The sequence below is a fragment of the Trachemys scripta genome, chromosome 2, assembly GCF_013100865.1.
Source record: "Trachemys scripta elegans isolate TJP31775 chromosome 2, CAS_Tse_1.0, whole genome shotgun sequence".
Taxonomy (NCBI): domain Eukaryota; kingdom Metazoa; phylum Chordata; order Testudines; family Emydidae; genus Trachemys; species Trachemys scripta.
Genome location: NC_048299.1, coordinates 210,709,730 through 210,733,599, shown reverse-complemented (window position 1 = coordinate 210,733,599; position 23,870 = coordinate 210,709,730). Strand labels below are relative to the sequence as shown.

Genomic DNA, 23,870 nt, shown 5'->3' with positions numbered 1-23,870 from the left:
CTTTCCAAATATGCATCTAAAATGTAAAATTTCTGTTGATGTTTTCTGTTTACTAAATAGTTAAAGAAAATTGTTATTGTGTTAGGGAGTCCACAATAAGATGTCACCTAACTGAAGTGTGAAATAGACAAATGTGATTGTACATCTGTATTATAGAGCATAGATTTGTGCCAGATTATAATAGATTAGAATACTGTGCTGATTTAATGACATACATTACACATGAATGCATGAGTTACATAAATGCTTACTTTAAAGGAATTAATAGCAGTTGACAATAGTGTTACCAACACATTGAGCACACCAAATCAGATGTGATATGCTGTGTGGCTTAAATTCATGCTAAACTAGGCTATGCAGACAGAACTACTCAGCTCTCATTTTTCCATGACATGTGACCAGCATCACTCTGATTAACTCAAAGGGACAATCCAGTGGTGATGTTAAAGGGGTTGGAGTGAAAATTCAGATCCTAGACTTTTTATGAACTTTATTGGCTCGCATAGTACCTGATAAAATCCCCTGGGGTACTTGCTCTATTCCTTAATGTTTATGTCACATTAGGTTTAAACACTACCATACCAAAATGGTAAAGGCTATTTCTGGCATTATGCAGAGAAAGAAATATAGCATGCGGTTTACTAAACAGTTCCTTATCCCTCCAGCTATCTTGTAGATAAGAAATGAAGCCCTCTATTGCCACTTCAGGATAGACCTTAATTTGCTTGCTCTGGAGAAAGGCTGCCAAGGACACCATGTGCATGGACCACATTACCATGAGGGAATCAATCTCTACTTTTTATAAAGATGGGGCATATTGAAATTCCAGGGGTCAGGTTTCATATTTTAAAAGTGTTCTGTGTCTGTAAGGAAAAGTAACAGGAAAGACTCAGCTGCTTGCCACTTAAAGCTGGCTTTTCAAATGTGCTCAGCTGAAGATCTGACCCATAGTAGGGAATTCATATACATGCTAATGCTCTTCCCCCTAGCCTGTGGGAACCTATTCTTTTTAGCAGCAGCCATCCTTTAGTTACCACAATAATCAGTGGCTCACTCACAGATCCAAACATTTTGGTCACAGACAGTTACGGAAAACAGTCAACATTAAAAGCATTTTTAAACTAAGTTATTACATTCTGGAGATAGTCCCCCTGAACTAGAGCTATTTACTCAGATTATTAGCAGCAGCAGGTAAATGCATCACCAGACAATGGATCACAAGATGAAACACCATGCTTCAATTCACATGGTTGAAGAAAACAAGTTATGGAAAAGATTATGTTTAATTAGACATTCCCCAAGCCAACTTGAGCACCACTGGGCCATAAAGCCAAAAAGTCCTTTAGCGAAAAACCATCCTCAGATACTGTCTAGAAAGATACAGCCTTCAGTGTACACTAAACCTCTCCTGCTTATCCAATTATAAGAAGTCTGCACCAAATATCCGGTGTGTTCTTATGAATAAACACTTCATCAGCTACTTAAGAACATTATAAAGCCAGCAACTGAAAGCACTATACAGTACAGCAGAACACACCCAGTGAGGGAAAGTTCAGTCTGAGAAATTAAAAGGATTCTCTTACTTGCATTACCTCCAGACATAGCAACAATCAATGGAATTCTTATAGGGGCATATTACACCTGTGTTCAGTGGTATGCATTTGATTTCAATTGAATTCTAGGTACAATTTTAAAAGTGCTGATTTTGACCTATAAAGTCATAAGTGGGCTGAAATCAATTGAGGCAGTAACTTTCCCTCTGTCCCTCATTGTAAATGGAAAAGGGCTGGAGACAGGACCCTGATTCCCTTCTTATTTACACCAGTTTTACTCCAATGCAAAATCCAGAGTTGCTCCACATTTATACTGGCATAATAAAGAGCGGAGTCCAGCCCAGTGTGTTTGCAGGGAGGAGTCCTCAACGCTGGAACTAGCTTCCTCACTTTGGTTTGCTGTCATAACTATAAAGGGAAGGATAACAGCTCTCCGATGTACAGTACTATAAAATCCCTCCTGGCCAGAGACTCCAAAATCCTTTTATCTGTAAAGGGTTAAGAAGCTCAGGTAACCTGGCTGACACCTGACCCAAAGGACCAATAAGGGGACAAGATACTTTCAAATCTTGGGGTGGGGGTGGAAGGCTGTTGTTTGTGCTCTTTGTTTGGGAGTTAGTTTGCTCTTGGGATGGAGAGGGACCAGACATCAATGCAGGTTCTCCACATCTTTCTAAACAAGTCTCTCATATTTCAAACTTGTAAGTAAACAGCCAGGCAAGGCGTGTTAGTTTATCTTTGTTTTCTCAACTTGTAAATGTACCTTTTGCTAGAGTGTTTATCTCTGTTTGCTGTACTTTGAACCTAAGGCTAGAGGGGGGTCCTCTGAGCTCTAAGTTTTATTACCCTGTAAAGTTATTTTTCCATCCTGATTTTACAGAGAGGATTTTTACCTTTTTCTTTAATTAAAAGCCTTCTTTTTAAGAACCTGATTGATTTTTCCTTGTTTTTAGATCCAAGGGGGTTGGATCTTGATCCACCAGGAGTTGGTGGGAGAAAGGAGGGGGATGGTTAATTTCTCCTTGTTTTATGATCCAAGGGGTTTGGATCTGTATTCACCAGGGAATTGGTGGAGAGTCTCTCAAGGCTACCCAGGGAAGGGAATTAGCTTTGGGATGGTGGCAGCAGACCAGATCTAAGCTGGTAGTTAAGCTTAGAAGTTTTCATGCAGGCCCCCACATTTGTACCCTAAAGTTCAAAGTGGGGAAGCAGCCTTGACATTTGCCATGTCCAAAATTTGAGGATGGTACTTAACATGAAGGGTACATCTACACTGCAACAAAACACCTATAGCTGGCTTGGGTCAGCTGGCTCAGGCGCACAGGGCTTGGGCTGTAAAATTAGAGCATAGATGTTAAGGATCAGGCTGAAGCCCAGGCTCTGGGAATCTTTCCCTCTATGGGATCTGAGAGCCCTGGCTCCAGCCTGATCCCAAATGTCTATGCTTCAATTTTACAGCCCCACAGCCTGAGCCAGCTGACCCAGGCCAGCTGCAGGTGTTTTATTGCAGTGTAGACATACCTGAAGACCACCTTTAGGGGTGGGAGGATAACTCAGGTAATAGAGATTCCCTGGCTTTTTCTGGGGATGAGAAGAGCTTGATTGGGTGGGAGGCAGATGGGATGTTCTAGAGAGGGGTTCTTGTTTTGAGCTTTGGTCCAATTTTTAGGTTGTACAGATTTTATTCATTTTAATGTGCCCAGATCTACAGAAATCTACATTTGACAAAACAAAACAAATCTATAAAATAAATGTGGTGTCAGGCTGGAAGCCTGGGGGAACAGCAGAGAATATCTGGCAAGGGGAGAAGGTAAAGTATAAAAGGACTCATGATGGATTTCAAACTGTTAAGGAATTTTAGAGCTGCTCTCCACTTCCTAAACACTCAATTTTGTCCCTCAGTGGCCCAAGTTGGAGCTGGAAAAGTGCAAAAGGAAAAAAAAAATCAGAACAGATAAGTGGCATTGGTCTTCTGATTTAAGAAGCTGCATGAAGTCATGTCTTGTGTTCTTCATTGGGAGATAAACACATTCTCTAAGAGCCTTTTCAGCCAACTGGCACTTTCACCAGGCAATGGTTTAAAAAAAGGTTAGTTAGCTTTGTGTGACATAGAATTGTCAGTAGCTTTGTGTGACAAAGAAGGGAGCACTTTTCCAAAATGTGAGTCTGGCATCCCTACATTTCACTTGCCTGCCAACAAGGTAACATACACGAAGCAATCATTTTAATGCTGTAACTCACTTGTTGAATTGAAATAATGAGTTGACCCTGATGTTACACAATGGATTCCAAAAAAGTGAATGCTGGCTCTTGGGACTGGTAATTCTCTGTTCCTAGTACACTGCAAGATTCTGATTGTGAAATGTTTTGCAGTTAATGGTCATTTCATTTATGCACACAGTAAAAGAAATTTAATCCCTCACACAAATACTTGTTGCATGTGTACAAAGTCTACATAAGAAGCAGAGGAAATGTAAACACTTTGGAATTGTTCAATAAAACTGTTAAATGCATCACACTGAGTAAAATTCAATCATTAGAAGCTGGCCCAGCATACAATACTAACATGTCTAGAATCAGTGGTAGGACTCTTGTGAGTTAGAGTTGCACAAGAATTGTAACCTAACACAAAGAGCATTACATTTGCCAACCCCTGTCAAGAAGCTGTAACATCACTGCTTAAGAAAAATGAAGATAGAAGGCTGGCACTTTAAGAAGTGATTACTTCCTTACTGTGAACAAAGAATTCCATGAACAGTTTTCTTATGTTGTTAATACAATGAGTATTTGTCAGAGTCACAAGGTCTGGCTATGCCCCAGCCTGTACCCAGTCTCCTGGGAGTGACTCCTTTAATGTGCTGGGCCCCAAGAACCCACACACTTCCACAGGCCCAAACCCATATAGTCTCAAAAACTCAGAGGTTGGGCCTTCGGCACCAGCAATCCCTGTCTCTCAGAGAGAACCAGAATCCTATGGGAGGCTGTTACTGTCCCCCTTCAGGGCACAGTGCTCTCAGTGAGTATTGACAGTGACAGTCTTTTCGCAACAAGTTAACCATTTTTTAGTCACCTGGCACACAGAATCTGAAAGTCCTTAGGTTAGTACAGAGGGGTGAACTGAAGCCAGCCCATCCTGGCCAAGCCAATGTCATGATGAGCCAGCCAAGCTATGGTGGATTCCATCTCTGGCTCTCTCCCCATGTCCCCTCATGGCTGGGTTCCTGAGTCCCTCCAAAATATCAGCCCCTTCTTCTAGTCACCTGACACCTTGTTCTCCAGCTCAGTTCACAAGACCTATCTGCTGGGGTTTCCTGTTAGGTTTTGTAAAAAGCAACAGAGGGTCCGATTGTTCAGTCATTGGAGTGTCTGTCTTGCTGAACCCTCTGTTGATTTGAGCCAGTTCTTTAATTACTATTCATTTTACCCAGACAGGGAGGTGACACTGTCTCCTGCACTGTTCCAGGAGCAGTGTTAACCCTTTGGCACCCCCTGGGTAGCCATGCAACATACAGAGGGAAACTGAGGCATACCTAGGATTCAAAAAATATTACAGACAATTTCCACTTCCATATGTCACAGTATTACATATTCTCCCTGAAGAAAAAGGAATTTACAGCAAGTGTTCCACTCCCTGGATCTCACTAAATTACACTATCAAAAAATTACACAACATTGTTGTGCAATTTTTTTTTTAGTGCTTTCATCTTTAGTACTTTACAAAGAATAATGAACTTCACCTCAACACCCCTTTGGCAGTTATCTTCATTTTACAGATGTGAAAACAGACGCAGATGTTAATGACCTGGTTCTCAGAGGTGCTGAGCAACTGCGGCACCTATTAAAGCCCTATGCCTCTCAGGTCATAAGGACAAAACTTGTGTCATAGCCAGGGGTAAACCCCAGGTCTCCTGACTCCCAGCTCTGTGCTACAAGTCTAACATTCCTACCAAAGAACAGCCACATGAACAACAAAAGGATATAACATGCTTATTAAAAGCAAGTATCAATAATACACTTCCATCTGCTAATATAACCAAAAAGCCTCATGATTGCTAACCTTTCTGTAACTGTTCTTCAAGAGGTGTTGTACATGTCCATTCCAATGTAGGTGTATTCACACCCTGAGCACAGTTGCTGGATTTTTTTTTGCTTAGTGGTGTCCATCGGGTCAGCTCCCGCATTCTCTGGTGCCGCACACTTGTAGAATCTGGATAAAGGGCCCTGCTGAGCCTATGCCCCCTCAGTTTATTCTTACCAGCTGACTCTGATAACACATCTCAAAGAACAACAGTTACAGAATGGTTGGTAACAGTTTTTTCTTTGAGTGCTTGCATATGTCTATTCCAATGTAGGTGACTCTCGAAGTTGCACAGGAGGTGGGCTTGGCGTTCAAGAACAAGCTGACTGCATGGCTGAAGTCAGCATTGTCTTTGGCCTGCTGAGTGATGGCATAGGGCATTGAGAACATGTGCACCAAAGGACCAGGTTGCTGCCCGGCAGATGTCTCGAATAGGAAGGAGGGGGGAGGGATAGTTCAGTGGTTTGAGCATTGGCCTGCTAAACCTAGGGTTGTGAGCTCAATCCTTGAGGGGGCAATTTGGGGCAAAAATCTGTCTGGGGATTGGTCCTGCTTTGAGCAGGGGGTTGGACTAGATGACCTCCTGAGGTCCCTTCCAACCCTGATATTCTATGCTATTTTTTCTATGGAACTTGTGTCAGGAATACAGTGAAGGAGGCCTGCAATCTTGTGGAACAAGCAGTTAGGTTAGCTGGAGGCAGAATGCCAACCAGCTTGCAACGTGCACAATGTAATCCAGGACAAGATTCTCAGGGCAGAGGTGGGAAGGCCTTTCATCCTGTTTGCTATTGCTATGAACAGCTGGGTTGATCTGTGAAATGGCTTGATTCTTTGTGAATGGACATGCCCTGGCATTCTAACACCCAAGGAGTGTAGACATTGCTCCTCCCTGTTTGCATGTGGCTTCAGGAAGAAAACTGGTAGAAAGATCGCTTGACTGCCATGGAATTGTGAAACCACTTTCGGGAGAAATGCCAGGTATGGATGCAGCACCTTATCTTTAAAGATGATCATATATGGGGGCTCTGATATGAGGGGACAGATCTCAAAAACCCTTCTGGCTGAGGGGATGGCCACTAAGAAGGCCACTGTCCAGGAGAGGTGCACCAACGAGCATGTTGCCAGTGGCTCGAAAGGGGGAAAAGACAGACCAGTCGTTGACCCAGAGATGGAAGGCAGAGATTGCTGGTAGGTGGACCCTGACTGAAGAAATAGCCAAACCCTGTTTCTGATGCAAAAAGTACTCCTATATGAGTTGCAATGGGGATTGCCTGGGTGGAACTCTGCGTTGGGAGGACCAGATGGAGAATCACTTCCATTTTGCAAGGTAAGTGGTCCTGGTAGAGGGTTTTCTACTACCTAGCAGAACTCTATGGACTTGCTCCAAGCAAGCTTGCCCCTCAGGATTCAGCCATGGAGCTTCCAAGTCATCAGGTGAAGAGAGCTGAGGTTCAGATGGAGCAGCTGACCATGGTCTCAGGAGATGAAGTCTGGGTGTAGCAGAAGCAGGAGCGGGGTTTCCATTGAGAGGAATAACAGGGTGGTAAACCAATGCTGCCTGGGCCATCCTGGGGCTATGAGAATGATCCGTGCCCGGTCCCGCTTGATCTTCATCAGAACCTTGTGTATCGTCAGGATAGGAAGAAAAGCATAATACAGGTGATCTACTCATTATAGCAGGAAGGTGACCGTAAGAGATCCTGGGCTGTGGCCTCACAGGGAACAGAAGTGGTGGCATTTCCTGTTGTCGCAGGTAGCAAACAGGTCTATAAGGGGAGTCCCCCACCGTTGGAAAATGTCCCTTCCGCTGTCTGGCCAAAGGGACCATTCATGGTGAGAGGAGTAAGACCTGCTGAGGTGATCCGCCAGCTGGTTCTGTGCTCCCAGGAGATCCAACACCTCGAGATGGATTGAATGGGTTATGCAGAATCCCACAGCTGGATTGCTTTCTGACATGGGGCAGGGAGGAGTGAGCTCCGCCCTGCCTGTTGATGTAGAACATGGTAGTTGCACTGTCTGAGAACCCAAACGAGTTTGTTCGTAATATGGGGCAGGAATAGTTGGCAGGCTAGGCGGACCAGCCTGAGCTCTCTGACACCGAGATGAAGAGAGAGCTCTTCTGGGGACAATAGAACTTGAGTCTTGAGGGACCCTAAGTGGGCTCCCCAGCCCAGTGCTGATGTGAGAGACTAGAGACTTCGATGGTTGGGACCATGAAAAGGGCACTCCCACACAACCCATGTGGTAGTTCAGCCACCAAGTCAGTAAATCGAGGACTTGAGTGGGCACGGTGAGCACTGAATCCAGATGATGCCATGAATGTGAATACACCGTGGCCGGCCATGTTTGGAGAGGTCTGAGACACAGCTTTGCATGTTACACTACGCAAATGCATGATGCCATGTGGCCCAGAAAAGACATTTTCAAGCAGTTGTGACTGGATGGGTCTGGATGGGATTTATCAAGACCGTGACTGCTCAAAAATGGTCTTCTGGAAGCAAGGCTCTTTCTGAATGAAGTCAAGAACTGCATTGATGTACTCTATCCTCTGCATCAGGACAAGGGTGGATTTTTGGGTGTTTAATCGGTAGACCTAGGGCCTGGAATGTTGATTGGATGAGATGGAAGTTGGATTCCACTTGAGATCTGGACTGGCCACTGACTAGCCAGTCCTTGAGAGATGTGAATATGTGCACTCCATTTCTTGAGAAAAGCAACCAGCAATGCCATATACAGTATTTGGAGAAAACCTGTGGAGTGGCTGACAGGCCAAATGGAAGCACCGCAAACTCATTGTGAACCAAGTACATTACCAATCTTAGGAACATTCTGTGTCCTTGGGGGAAAAAAAATTGACATGTGGAAGTATGTGTCCTTTAAACTGAGGATGGCATATCAGTCCCCCAGATGCAGAGAGGGAATGATGGAAGCCAGGGAGATCATGCGGAACTTTAAGCTCTTGAGATAGTGGTTGAGACAATGCAGGTCTGGAATAGGTCTGAGACCACCCTGGGCTTTCGGGATTAGGAAATAACATGAATAGAACCCCTTTCCTCTTAGGTGATGTGGAACCTCTCCTATGGCTCCCACCCAAAGGAGGGATTGGACTTCTTGTTCCAACAGGTGCTCCTGAGAAGGATCCCTGAAGAGGGATGGGGGCAGGGTAACCACAAACTGTAGGGTGTATCCCACTCTACTGTGCTGAGTACCCAACAGTCTGAATTAATGTGTGTCCAAACAATGAAGAAGTGGGACAGGTGGTTCAAAAACAGAGGGACAATTGGATCAGATATTGTGTGGATTGAAACGTCAACCTTGAGCTTCTCACCAAAATGAATGCTTCAAGCTCCCTGAGTGTTTGGGGGTGGCCTGTATCGGCCCTGCTGAGGTCTACGCCTGAATCCACTGCTCTTCCTCCTCTGCTGGTCCTGGCTGGGCAAAATAATAGCCAGTCTGTTGGGGTATGTAATGCTTCCTGGATGCCATTGGAGTATATAGCCCCAGGGATTTCAGTGTCACCGTAGAGTCCTTAAGCCAGTGGCGCCTACCATCAGTTTGCTCTGAAAAGCACAAGGACCCTTCAAAAGGGAAGATCTTGGAGGTTTTGTGGTACCTCCTGGGTAAAACCTCAACGACTAACCATGAGCTTCTGCACATGGTCATTGCCATGGCCATAGATCTTGCTCCAGAGTCAGCTGCATCCAGAGCTGCCTGTGAGGAGGCCCTCACCACTGTTTTCCCCTCCTCAATCAGCAAGGAGAACTCCTGCCTGGCATCGTGAGGGAGCAAGTCCTTAAACTTTTGCATAGCCTCCCACATATTAAAGTCATAGCAGCCCAGCAGAGCCTGCTGGTTTAGTACGGGCAGCTATAGTCCTCCTGTGGAAATAGGCCATCTGGCCAAACAGGTCTAACTTTTTTGTTCCTTTGCCTTAGGTGTTGTGCCCGACTGTCCCTGGCGATCTCTCTCATTGGTGGCCACTACCACCAGGGATCTCGGGGAGGATGAAAGAATATAAACTCGTGGCCTTTGGATGGTACAAAATACTTCCATTCTGTATGCTTTGCCATGGGAGGGAGGGAAGCATGGGTCTGCCGTAGCCCCTTAACTGGGTCCATGATAGCCTCATTGAGTGGGAGAGCCATGCTTGGGGGGCCTGCCACCAACAGAATGTCCAGTAGGTTGTGAGTCGCCTCATTGACCACCTCTGCCTGGATTCGAGGCCACCTGCTTTAATAAGTCTTGGTAAGCATTGTGGTCATCTTCTGATGGGGATATCCCCAGATGAGGCTGTGGTGGCAGTGGGTAAGGGGAAGAGAGTCTAGGACCGGCTGAAGGGCCTCCACTCCTCCCTCTGTATTGACCAGTACTCGCGGGGCCTCTTCTTGAGGCTTGGTACCAGAGTCTGGATCGGGGGTCACCCAGTGAGGTACCAGAGGTGCTCTGCTCTGAGGTCACCAAGTAGGAGCACCTCAAGAGAGTGCCTTGACCTTGGGGGAACCCCCAAGGGTTCCAGAAGGGCCACTGCATGGGTGCCAGCCCCCCATGGACCCAGTGGCCGAGCACTTGGTGGTACCCCTGTGCTTGGGGGCACAATGGAGTAGGAGTGGCCAGGGAGCAGCATGGACGGCTGCGATGACAGGAAGAGTAGGATCCCACTTCTGACTCTGATGAAGACGAAGAGTCCCAGCATGGTGACCAGAGTTGTGCAGACCCCTTTGGTGCTGGTGATCAGTGCTGCAGATTAGCCTGCAATGAGGCTACCATAGAGCGTTTCCCCCTAGAGGGCAGTTGTGGTACTGGAGGATGGCTGGGGGAGGGTTCCCTGCCATTCAACAGTACAGCAGTGCCAAGTCCTGTGCCACCAGGGACACAGGAACTGGAAATGAAAGTAGGTCCCTGGCTGCTGCAAACACCTCCAGAGTAGATGGCACCGTGAACTGACAGGCACGCTGTCTGCCTGAGTACAGTGTCCCAGATGCCAGAGTCAGTGGGTCCTGCATAGGTACTGGAGCCATCGGTACCGGCTGTTGCAGTGCCAGGGCGAAAGTGCGGCCCCATGCGGACATCGATTTATCCTGGTCCCCATGCCTGCTTGAATTTGGCACTGGGGATCAACTCTTCTCCCGACTGTTTCCTATGCTTCTTCTTGGGCACTGGGGATGGGGACCAGTGGGGGGAACGCTCTGCACCGAAGCTGAGGTACTTGGTCCCGAGTCCAAGCACAGCTCAGAAGCGGGTCTTAGGGCTGTGTCTGTGAGAAGGACCTTCAATCTCACTTCCTGGTTCTTTTTAGTGTGAGATTTGAAGTCCTTGCAGATTTGACAGTGGTCCTTTCTGTGAGACCCTCCTAAGCCAGCATCTCTCAAACTGGGGTCCATCTGGCCCCGCTGATCAACTCTTCCCCCCAGAACCTCCTAAACATTGGAGAGGTGCTGGAAGGGAGGGGGAGAAGGGGGACAGGGGCACTTGGGGATGGAAAGAGGCAGGGAAGAAGAGGAGGGGCAGGGGTGGAGTGAGGGCAGGGCCTGGGGCTGAGCGTGGAGCTTGGGGGTCCATGGCAAAATTTTAAATAAAAAATGGGGGTCCTCAGGTTACTGAAGTTTAAGAACCGCTGCCCTAAGCACTTGAGACAGCTCGAGTGAGGGTTGCTCAATGGCATAGACTTGCTGCAGGAAGCACAGGACTTGAGGCCCGGTGATCGAGGCATGCCCTGGCAGCAGGAAGCAGATGAACCTTGCTAACTAAGCATGAATGAGTCCAACAAAAACTAAACGATCACAACTATAACAGGGTATATACACTGGAAAAGAAGAGAAAAGGTCTACTGGGAAGTTTGCCTGAAGCAAAGAGTAGTTCCAGCAACTGTCACAGGTGGTAAGAAGGAACCGAAGAGATGCAGGGTTGGCAGGGCCCTTTATATCAGTGCTATAAGCGCACGGCACTAGAGGGCGCTGGAGCGCACCCTATGGATACCACTAAGGGAAAGAATTCCAGCAACTGTGCATGGGCCGTGCACACACCTACATTGGAATGGTCATATGCAAGCACTTAAGAAGAATACAGTACTAGACTATTGGGAACCATGAAACACTGTTAATCTACTTGGTTGAATCACTTCACCATGCTGTATCTAGAGGGCAGATTTTATTATAGATTCTCTTAGTGTTAGGTACTTTTTAAAAATGCATTTCAGGCTACTTATTGATTACATCTAATCTGAACTGCATGTCTAGTTCTTTTATATCAGTTCATTTTAAAATCTGTCATTTCCTACCTTGCTGCTTATAGTGTTTACCAATCTGTTATGGCTCGGAGTGCTAGCTGAATATTTTGCAAGCCCTAGAGTACACAAGCACTTCCATTATACAAAGCCTTTCACCAGAGAACCTAAAAGCACTTCACAAGCAGCAAATTAAGCCTCAAAAATACCTCTTGGTTGTTAAAATATCTATAGGGTTTGCCCTTTGAAAGGTTAGAGAAGGCTGCAAAAATAGCACAGAAACAAGACTACATAGCTTAGCACACTGAAGACTGGCCGGAGAGCTAGGAATTAGAGTTCTAACCACAATTCTACCACTGACCAGTTAAGTCATGCAACCAGTGTCTTAGTTTCCCTAACATCTATATAAGATGAAAGTAGTACTTTCCCTTTTCACATGATTGATGAGGATTAATGTTTGCACAACACTAAAATACTGAATAAATGCTAAGTGTTATTAACGAGAAAATTTCAAATGAACAGAAAACAACATTATGCATGAAGTTCAGCTCTGTAGTGAGACATTCATATTAGCACACTGTGATAACAAAACCAAGACAATGAAAAATTTTCAGAAGATGTAAAGAAATTTGCATTCAAACTGAAGGATATTTCTTAAAAGACATTTGAGAGTTCTGAGTCATATTAAGCACACATGATTTCATGAATATCTTAATGCAGTTTATTGGAAGAAAGTAATCTATTTACTAAAACTGTACATTCTCCTCTGTGTTCTTGCTTATGTGTATTTGTACACTCACTTGCTACAGGCAACTATACTTAGCAGAGCTGCTGTACTTTTTTTGCAGCCCTGAAATTCAGATTTAGCAGAAGGTGTCCTTAATGGAGTATTTAGAGGGGGGAAAAAGGGTCAGGGTGGAGGCTGATGTCCTGAAAGGGATAAGTGATTTTCAGAAGCCTGTTGACAAGAAAGTCATGCTCAAGTATTGAGAGGAGGATGCATAAAGAAGATAGAAGGCTTTGTTAGCAATACACAAGTAAATATAAATGAATATATAATTAAATGTAATTAAAATTTGACTAAATTAAAAATTGTAAAAGGCTACAGCAGAATGCAATTAACACTGCCACACATCCAGGAATAAGCATATATAGGTCAAGTGTGATGTCTGCTAAAGAACTATAGTTAAAAACAAATTTTTATAGAGCAGAAGCAATCCAATATAAAGCTCATCTCTCTCTTCATAAAGATAGAATTATGAATGTAAGTGCCTCCATTTTGAGTAGACAGGAGCATACCGAACCTACATACATCTTATTGGGAAGATAGAGAGCTGGATTTACTTCCTTTCATTAACCAATGACCCACCTGTCAAACACAGGGTTTAGACTTAAGAAAGAAGGATTACATGTAACTTGTTCTTACGTTAAATACAAACACACACACACACACACACACACACACACACACACACACACACAGAGTCTTAGTTAAGAAATCAAGTTAGGAAATGTGAAAGTAAAGGTTGAATGCACAATCTTAACTCTGCTTCTTTGTTAGGGTTGCCAGGTGTCCGGTTTTCAACTGGAACGCCCAGTCAAAAAAGGACCCTGGCAGCTCTAGTCTGCTAAAAGTCCGGTTGGTGGCACAGTGGGGCTAAGGCAGGCTCCCTGCCTGCCCTGGCTCTGCACAGCTCCTGGAAGCAGCCGGCATGTCTGGCTCCTGGGCACAGGGATGGCTATGGGGGCTCCATGATCTGCCCCCACCCTGAGCACCAACTCCACAGCTCCCATTGACTGGGAACCACGGCCAATGGGAGTTGCAGGGGCAGCGCCTGCGGGCCCAGGCAGCCTGCAGAGCCCTCTGGCCCCTCCACCTAGGAGCTGGACATGCCGGCCACTTCTGGGAGTTGCCTGAGGTAAGCGCCGTCCAGCCAGAGCCCACACCCTGAACTCCCTCCCACACCCTAAACTCCCTGCCCCAGTCCGGTGAAAGTGTGTGAGGGTGTGGGAGAGCGAGTGATGGAGGGAGGGGGGAATGGAGTGAGTGGGGGTGGGACCTCAGGGAGGGGATGGGGCAGGAATGTTCGGTTTTGTGCAGTTAGAAAGTTGGCAACCCTATCCTTTGTATGTATGCATAATGATAGCCTTTAATTATGTGATAATCTTATTTTACATACAATATAATGCAGTGTTTTCTAGAGCCTTGCACATGTGTATCCCCTGATTAGACAATTAGACAGCCTGATTAGACAATTAAAGAGAATGAGCCAAATTTGAGCCTTATATAAATGGGTGGTACTCCAATGGAAGCCAATTTGCAATCTTAACTAGTAGGCACTATCAGGGTCCTGCTGTAATAAGTTTGTGGGGGGGGGGATGATTTTTTCTGGGTAGTTTAGGAATTAAATTATAGCCATACCACTTAAAGTTGTATATCTTTTGGAGGGGGATTTTTAAAGTCAAAGAGTACTTTAGGTACCCTATTCCTATTGAAACAAAAGGCATTTTGAATATCTACTCCTTTATCTTTGCTTTGCTTTATACTATTTTCTATTGTAATAAAAATTGTAGCCCACACGATAGTGGCTTAGTCACACTACTAGTTATGACAGAACAACTCTACGTAGGCTGAGCAGGTGATTATTATACACAGCATCTAATTTTTTATACATGAAGACAACATTTAGCGTTAACATGAGGTAAGAAATTTGTCACATCCACCTGACCCCAGTGATCCCAACACTTGAGATTTTATTGTGAGTCTCATAATATTGGTGATTTTCTCAAGCCCCCAGCTCCTGGAATGATGTAATTACATGAGAATCTAACCTTTCATTTAATAAAAACAAGCTGCTAACCCTCCTGCTTGCAGAGAGCAGTGTGGACACAAGTGGACCCTTAAAGATTCCACAACCAAAAGTCAAATAAAAAGATCCCAAAGGCATTTATATTTATTTCAATTTTTAAATCAGTCAGTCTCATGGTTTGAGGAACCTGAATCATGATTTCTGAATGTGTGGGACTGGCAACACTGAAGTGCTTAATATTCAGTTGCCTGATGCAATTAAATACGGCTCCCTCAACATTCATGCTATTCCCTGGGCATTCTCCATTCTTAGTATAGGCAAGCTTCAGTTACACTTATATTATCTTCTTGCAAGGCAAAATTGGAAATGTTAAAGGCAACTACTATACTTTAGAAGATCCTCCATCTGATGTTCCCACTACATTTCTTAAAGAATTCATATAAGAAAGTTTATGACTAAAGCAGGCTGTCAAACATTCTGTGGAGAGGATTGAACTCCATTTCTAATTATGGCCCTGGGGCAGGAGCACACATTTAGGACTATGTGCTTCCTTCATTCCACACCTGATCTCCCACAGATGTCAATGAGAAATTTGCACTAAGAGAGGAACAGAAGATAGCCCTTATACAGTAGCTAAATTTTTAGTTACATGTCCAGGTCTTTGTCACACTCATCAATGTCACTTGGGGGGAAAATATGCTCACCTTTAGGACAACTTCTATTTCAGCCCTTTGTTTCTCTTCCTTCCCCATGTTTCTTTCTTTTCTCTTCCTATTCCCTGTGTCCCTTCTTTCTTCCCTCTGCATATCCTTCCCTGCAGCAGCTCCCAATAGTTACTCATCTCTCCCCTTCCATCTGCTAAAATGATCAACAATTAAATAGTTGGTGATATTTTAAGTATCACCAGTATGTTTTGTACACTAGTACAGTTTTGGGCAATCTGCGGCCCGTCAGGGTAATCCGCTGGCAGGCCGTGAGACAGTTTGTTTACATTGACCATCTGCAGGCACAGCCTCCTACAGCTCCCAGTGGCTGCAGTTCGCCATTCCTGGCCAATGGAAGCTGCGGGAAGCAGCGCAGTCTTGTGGCCTGTCAGCGGATTCGGCCTGCAGGCCACGGGTCGCCCACCACTGCTCTAGTAAGATTAATGGGGTTAGTTTGGGGAAAATACCACCCCTGTCTTGTTTCAGGCTGCCTGCAGACTGAGGAAGAAAGCATTGCATTGGATTATACTCTGCTCACATTTGGAAGGTTCTGTAAGAGGTAGAAACTTTTTTCTAAAATGAAAATTTGTTTCTGCAAAATCTGAGTGTGCCATATTGAGTCACAAATATTTCCAGTGAGCCAGCTCTGGCAAGCAGGTTGGGTTTCTTAAACTGCTGAATCACAGAAGCAGAGCAATCGAAGATTTCTCTACTCAGTCTGCAAGAACACTTAGTCATTGCTTAAAGTACCTATACACGAATACATTGTGGAAATGGACAAAATGCAATACACTATATACCAACTAGAATCTGGCATCCATTTACCAAAAGCCCATAAAATGATATCATCCTTACTTTATTGTCCATTTATTTTATGCATATTTTTGAATAGCAACAAAGTAACAAAATTCAATAACCTGAAATGGGTCTTATTACTATGAATTTCAGTTGCTCTATTGTAAAAAACCCATCTTTTAAGTATTTTAAACACAAAAATATAGCTATGATATTACAATAATATATTTTGTTCATGATGTTAGAAAATTATGTGCTGATTATCTTTAATGCAAGGTAACAAAAACCCATATATTTAATAGTTATGAGTTATAGTTAACATTGATAGCTTGGCCATTGGAATGGACTGTCATTAACTTTGAACAAAAGCATACATATGTTGCATTTTTAAAAAATTACTGTGGTGGGTTTTTTTTTTTAAATGAGTCAGTTGCATTGATGAACTCCTGCGGGATAATTCCTGGTATTAGGACAGTGGGGGAAAAAGTCACCCTATGGTTCAGAACATTTTCAGACAAGACCATAAAAGGATATTTAGGTTGTTCAATTACTAAGTAAAGCAGGGAAAGGATACTGGTTAGCATGAAGCCATAAACAAACATTCCATTCAAGTTAACTTTGTCCTTTAGGTTCAAAATTTAGATCCAAACTACAGCTCTCGTCTCATGTTAAATCAAAAGTGACCATAAAACAATTGTGTCTTCATGCAGTTGTGACTGTCATAGGATGTTACCCTGCACTGACTTCTGGGAGACCCAATCAGTTTCCACAGGATGAAATGCTGTGAAAGCGATGCATTCAGCCAAAGGATTAAAGTGATTTGTTTTAGTGACACCCTCTGGCTAATAATGAAGATGCAAAAGAAGTAGAGGAACTTTTTTCCCCCACCTGGAAGGAAAGACTGTGTTCCTCTACTCTTCCTGCTTTCCAGTAACTATGCATAACTTTTCCACATGCAAGCAGCAGAGCAAATAATGAAAGCCTCTTATCAAATAGATTTAGAAAGTTTTAGCTTTAGTGAAGCAAAGAAAACCTGCCAGGATATTTAAGTTGTTTTACTGTGTTCCTTTCCTGAACAAATTCTGTTTTCTAATCCACACTGAGATGTTTTTGGCTGCCTGTACTGCTAGCCAGAAAATACTGAATAACTGCAAGTAAACATGTACTCTAAAGCGCCATAGAAACAGCAATGTTTTTTGTTGTTAGGATGCATTCTAAATCTATTGTTTTAAAATTCCTTGCTTAATGCATTGTATGTTTAACTGCCAATGAAAACTTTTTCTACATATCCTGGGGGAGTATTCTAAATGAAAGTTGTAAAACTGCCTGGATAGTTGAACTTCCTTCCCTATATTGCTATCCCTACAACTTTAACAATTAAACAAAAAACCCACAAACCATCATTGAGTTATCAAAGGAAGCATGAAAGTACATCAAAATTCCATTGCATATTGATATGTGAAACCTGGATTTGGTCCATATTCAGATACAGTACAGCTACCTTTATAGCAATATGATGAACCTCTGGTATTAAAAAGCTGGCAGCTGGGACTTTATTTTGATATTCAGTGTGCTACAAAGTTCCAGGGATTTTGGGAGGAAAGACTACAGAGTAGGCAGAGACCAGAGGGAATACTCTGGAAAGCTGCCTGTTGGTCTGAGGGTGGGACTATTCACTCCAGGAAGTCTGTATGTCCAAGATAAGTTTTATTAGACAATGTGAAGTCACAAGCAGACTTTTGTAAAGTAGACTATATATCCCGGTTGCCTCTACACTAGTAGTTTTCTTCAGATTTCCTACTGTTCCACAATCACCTATGGGAATACTAGTATAATCAGATTGATTGCAGCTGTGAGTGTTTTAAAAGTGTCATCCAGACATGTTTTGAGCAAGGTTAGAAAATACGTGATTAAAATGCTATGGCCACTGTACATTAGGCACTTCCACTGGTGCAGCCCTACCACTGTTAAAAACAAGTGCAAGTGGAGGAAATCCATTAGAATTTCTACAGCTTTGAGTTTCTCAGCTTCTTCATGGGGCCCAGATCCTTTGTTTCATCTTTGACTCATTCCAGGCCTCTTTCAGCTTCTTTTGTGCTATAGCAATTATCCACTGGTCTTAATATGAAAACTCCCAGACTAAATATACTGCATCTCTCTTCTGGTTCCTCAAATTCTCTCAGCTCTCATCACTTCATTCTCATAGCTTCTAAAGTTTGCAGTTATCCCCTTGCAGATCTCCCTATCATGGTTTCAGTCTTCTTTTAACTGTTCCCTCTCCCTAGCCCCGTTAAACAAGGCTCAGCTCCAATTATTCATTTCCTAGGGATTGTTCTAATCCTAACCTATCAACATATCCCAATTATCTGCAAACATTCAGGTCTCCCCTCCTACTGGATTTGAAAAACCATCAACTGTGCATTTGTAGCACCTTTTTACAAATATGTCTGAGCTGTTTCAAGATATTCAAAACCCTTAGTCAACAGTTGAACCATCTCCCTAGTTCCCTTGTGAAACAAGCCTTAACATTGTTTATGGAGTACAGGAAAAATATGGCTCATCTTTGCTAAAATATACAACATAAATAAAATATTCTAGCAAGTGAGACATGCCATATGCCCCCATCAAAGTCAGACTTTATAAATGGTAACATTGACAGACTTTCAAGCATTGGCAGGTGGGTTATAAACTAGAAGTTTCTGAGCAGGGATATGTCATTTTATGTATATGTTAAGTGCATAACTACATAAAATATAATGTGTTATAAGATATAATGCCATACAGTGAACTGTACTCTCCGTACCTTGCCAAGAGAGACTGAATGTGTGCATATACTTTTGACAGCACTACACCGCATGCAAGAAGATGTTATTTAGAAAAACCAAACCTATAATAGTGTAGGTGTATAAAAGTCTTCCTTTTGGGGAAAGTTTAGAATTCAGGCTGTGCAACAAGACAGACACTTGGCAACCATGATACAAAAAGACAGTTAATATGTGACAATGTTTCTTTTATCAACAGCAGCTTGTGCGTTCATCATTTTAAAGACTTTCAAAACATTGCCATCTTGTGGACCTATCTCTAATTGTATCATTGTTCTCTGCTGTTCCGACAGGTGAGTCAAATTATGACTGCAAATTGCAAACATGACAAATTGGAGGCTGGATAGATTAACCTAGTGTCCAATACACAACTAATTGAAAATTTACAAAGAGCTGTTCCTTACTGGATATGCATTATTAACCATGCACAGTAACATTTGGTCTAGCTCTCTTTTCCTCCATTTAAAATGGGGAAGGCTGCATTATTTAACTCGTAGAGCTGCTAACTCAATGAAGTAAAACGAGCATTGAAGAGAGCATAAGACAGTTTTCCACCAGAGTTCCTGAAGCAGGAGAGGAGGAGAGACAAGGAAGAGGAGAGAGAGAGAAAAAAAAAAAAGATTCCTCTCCCACTTTTGGCTTCCTTCTTTATTGACCCCCCACCCTTTATTCCCTACATATTTGCAATATTTTTTCTGGAAGCAGTTTTCATTGGTGCTGCTAGCTGTGAATTTGTTACAATTTTGTATTGCATGGATACTACCATTTACAAAGGCAATTTATTTTGACTTGTACCTATATATTCTTGCATGCTAGGTCTTGCTGCAAAGGAATCTCAGTAACTACTGTATACTGAATGTCACCCAACTGTTGCTTTGAGTTTGTTTATATTTTTAAAGAGCAAGTCAACCTTGAAGTCAATACCTCAGTACTTTTAATGTCAGTCACAACATACTGTACATTTTATCACACCACAGAGAGAACTAAAACACTTACTTTGTGCATCCAAGCACTTTCCCTGGTTGCCGGAATGAAGTATTCCTCGCAGCAATTTGGTACTAGAAGGAAAACATGACAACAATTAGCTCAGCAAGGAAATAGGAAAAAAATAATGAATGGTCTTTGTCTATATGGGATATGCAGCGATGCAACAACCATGTCTGTTCTAAAAACGAAACAAGAGGAGAAACCCTTCCTCACAATACCCTAATTCAACTGAGTTCACACAATAGCACAGTGTCTGGTATAACTGCACAACAGTCATATGTGCCTTCTCGATGGTAGGAAATCTGTTAGGTCTCTTGCACTGCCACAGTCAGAGTTTATTCATAGTTGCAGGTCATATTTCTGCCCCTTGATTTTGCCAGGCTTTTCTGAGCAAGAACATAATCTCAGTAAATTTATGAGCATTCCACCAAACTGATCTTCTTGGCTATGACCCACTTTAAAAAAAAAAAAAATCTACTATTGAGACGCATGTGTAATGCAGACAGGTAAAACTATATTCTTCCTAATCGTACATTATGATGCAGTGGCTTCCCTTAAAAGCTTTCTAGTTTTACCTTATGCAGCTACATAACATTACCTCATCTTATGTAAATGTTTCCTATAATGTACTTCCTTATACACAAAGAAGGCAATATCTATGGTATACTGAAAATACTGAGATAACATTATTTAATTACCTAAGGCAACTGAGCATCTTTTGAAGGGGACCATTGTATGACTAAATTTTGTCATGTAATCCAAGAACACCTTACAAAAACAGTTAAATTGCACTCTTACAACTTAAAAAAGTTAATTCATTTTCTCTTCATAAACTAAAAGCATGAGTGTTGCCTGTTTAATGGCGTGTGCTGTTGAACACCACTAGCACGCTAACCATTATAAAAGAAGAGTGCATTCTATAAAGATTTTTTATAATTGTATAAATCAACAATCCCAAATTTTCTGCTCTCTGGACTTCAGACTTGCACTAAGTAGTCCAGTGCAGGTATTTTATGAGATGGGGACCTGTTTTGAAAATCATTTGCCTATTAAGGCACCTACCTACATTAATTCCTTCTCCTCTGGTAAGCATGTGGGGGAGACTTAGGCCTTGGCTACACTTGCAGCTGTACAGCGCTGTGCGGTAAACCTGTTTTCGTACCGCTGAGTAGGGAAAGCGCTGCAGTCTGCCACACTGACAGCGCAGTGGCGTGGCCACACTTGCAACATTTGCAGCTGTGTTGGGAGTGGTGCATTATGGGCAGCTATCCCAGCAGTCATGTGGCTGCAACATGCTTTTCAAAAGGGGGGGGGTGGAGTGGAGTGTGACAGGGAGCGTGGAGGGGGGGGGAGAAAGAGTGCTTTTTGGAGCATATCAGCACTCTATTTTGCAAGTTCCGAACTCCCGGCCCCCTGCTCATTCACTCACTCAAAGCAAACAGCAAATTGTTTGCTTTTTCTCTGTGGTACGAGCTTTGAAACTGGCACTTTCGCATTCCTGCAGCCAGTCACAACAATGGAGAGGATTGGCCACTTGACAAGGTGATCAGTACAGCGCTGCAGGTTGATTCCTGATACACACTCACAGGGGAGAGTCGTAGCCACTCCGCTGTATCTCTTATGCTTCTCGGGGAGGTGGAGTACCTGCAGCGGTGTACCCAGGGAGATACAGCGCTGTAAGTGCCCTGGCAGTGTGGACGGGGAGTGAGTTACAGCGCTGGGGGAGGCTTTACAGCGCTGTAACTCGCAAGTGTAGCCAACGCCTAACAAATGGCTAGAGGGTGGAGAGGAAGCAAAAGCGAGAGAACTTGCAACAGGTGGATGCTTTTCTATCTAGTTCAAGTTTCATTTTGTTAATTTAAGAATTTCAGAAAAGCATCTACAATGAACCAAGCATGTAAGAGAAATAGTCAGGTTAGAAACTCTTGAAGGCAGGAACTGTCTTATCTAATGTTTTGTAAAGTACTGCATACACATACTGGGTTTTATAAGAACTTACTGGATTTTTAAAGTCTTCTTGGAAAAAAAAAATCCAATAATTTTTTCAAAGAAAAATATGTGAAAAAAGGAATAGAATGAAGGGTTAAGAAGGCAGGATAGACAAAAGGAGGAAAGTCAAGAAAAGGAAACAGAACAAAGAGTGAGAAGAGGGGCAGAGAACACAATATACAGTGCCTCGTGGTTCTATATCCCCTACATTTCACTACATTGCTGTGTTCCACAGCTGTTTATTACGGGGCTGAGAGGTGAGGTTATGCAGAATGCTGTTAACCAAAGCTGGGTGAATAATGGACTTTTTGGTTTGGTAGCATTCCAAAAAAACCCAAAAATGAAAAAATATTTAATACTGTGTTGAACCAAAACCAACATTTTCCAAATTTTTCAGCCAATTGAAGAGTCGGAAAACACTGAGAGGGGCTAAACAGAATACTTTTTTTGACCAAACTCAAAATTGTGTTTCAATTTTGGGCATTTTAACAAAAGCAAAGGACTACAAGGGCTTTTTTATGTGAACAGTTAGTGCACTGAAGCTGGGGTGTAAGTTTACCTCACACTAGCCTGCTGCGTATTAACTGTCCATATGGACCCTGTTGCCAAGCACTATAAGATCACTAGTGTGCTTTGATCTATTCCCATTTCAAAGCAGGGTAGATCAAAATGCACTAGGGAACTTTTAGTGTGGACTGTTCATGTGCATCAGGCTAATGTGAGGTAAATTTACATCCCTCATTGCCATGCACTAACTGTTCATATAGACAAGCCCTAGATTCACAAAACAGAAGGGACAGGGAAGGGAGGGTGCCTCTCTCTTCTGGTGAAGCAATTCCATGTTGCATCAATAGTTAGTCATTGGAGCAGGGACTTAAACTTGGGTCTCCCAGATGAGTGCCCTATCACCAGGCTACAGAGTCACTTCTCACTCTTTCCTGGCCCAATGACTATTCATTGTCATCATGAATGACTAAATTATTCATGAATTCATTGCCATTCATAAAGTCAACCAAAACTGCATTTTTCAGAAAAAAAGCTATTTGCCAAAAAATTTCCCCTAGTTCTACTGTTGATGCCATTTGAATCAGGTGGCATCTTTTACATTTGGGCGTGTATTTTTAAAGAATTTAATGACTCAGGAATAGGTATTTTCTTTTGCGTTTCAATCCCTGTGTTCTGCGTCTGTGTCTCAGTGGACTGGACGCTTCCCAGCCTATTAAGCAGATTTTTTCCCCAGCACTGGGAATTTAATGCTACATGATGCAATTCTTACAACAAATTGTAATGTGAAAAAGACAGGAGCGCTGCATGCTAGAAAGTTTCCTTTCCTGGCTTTGAATGTCTTCACCACTTTTTGCAAAAAGAAAACAGGATATAAAAACAATTTTTAGAAATTGGAAGTGAATTTTAAAGGGGCCAAAAGTGTCTGACAGTCACGGTTTGCACAATGAATGAATGACTACCCCAGCCACAACAGGTTGCAGAAATGGATAAATTCAGGGTATGTCTCACTTCAACAAAGATGTGATTGTGGCATGTGTAGACATACCTGAATAAGATGTGATCTACAGTAGAACCTCAGAGTTACAAACACCAGAGTTACGAACTGACCGGTCAACTACACACCTCATTTGGAACCAGAAGTATACAAGCAGCAACAGCAGAGCCAAGAATACAAATACAATACTATGTTAAATGGAAACTACTAAAAAAAATAAAGGAAAAGTTTAAAAAAAGATTTGACAAGGTCAGGAAACTGTTTCTGTGCTTGTTTCATTTAAATTAAGATGGTTAAAAGCAGAATTTTTGTTCTGCATAATAAAGTTTCAAAGCTGTATTTAGTCAGTGTTCAGTTATAAACTTTTGAAAGAACAACCATAACATTTTGTTCAGAGTTACAAACATT

General features: G+C 42.9%; 1 protein-coding gene across 1 annotated transcript in view; it reads right to left on the bottom strand.

Annotated features, from left to right (window-relative positions):
- Window positions 1–23,870, bottom strand: part of MAPRE2 (microtubule associated protein RP/EB family member 2) — a 145,482-nt gene that overhangs the window by 92,237 nt on the left and 29,375 nt on the right. Inside the window, exon 2 of the mRNA XM_034762886.1 lies at window positions 19,982–20,043. The gene's annotated coding sequence lies outside the window, so the exon portion shown is untranslated. The remainder of the gene's footprint in view (window positions 1–19,981; window positions 20,044–23,870) is intronic.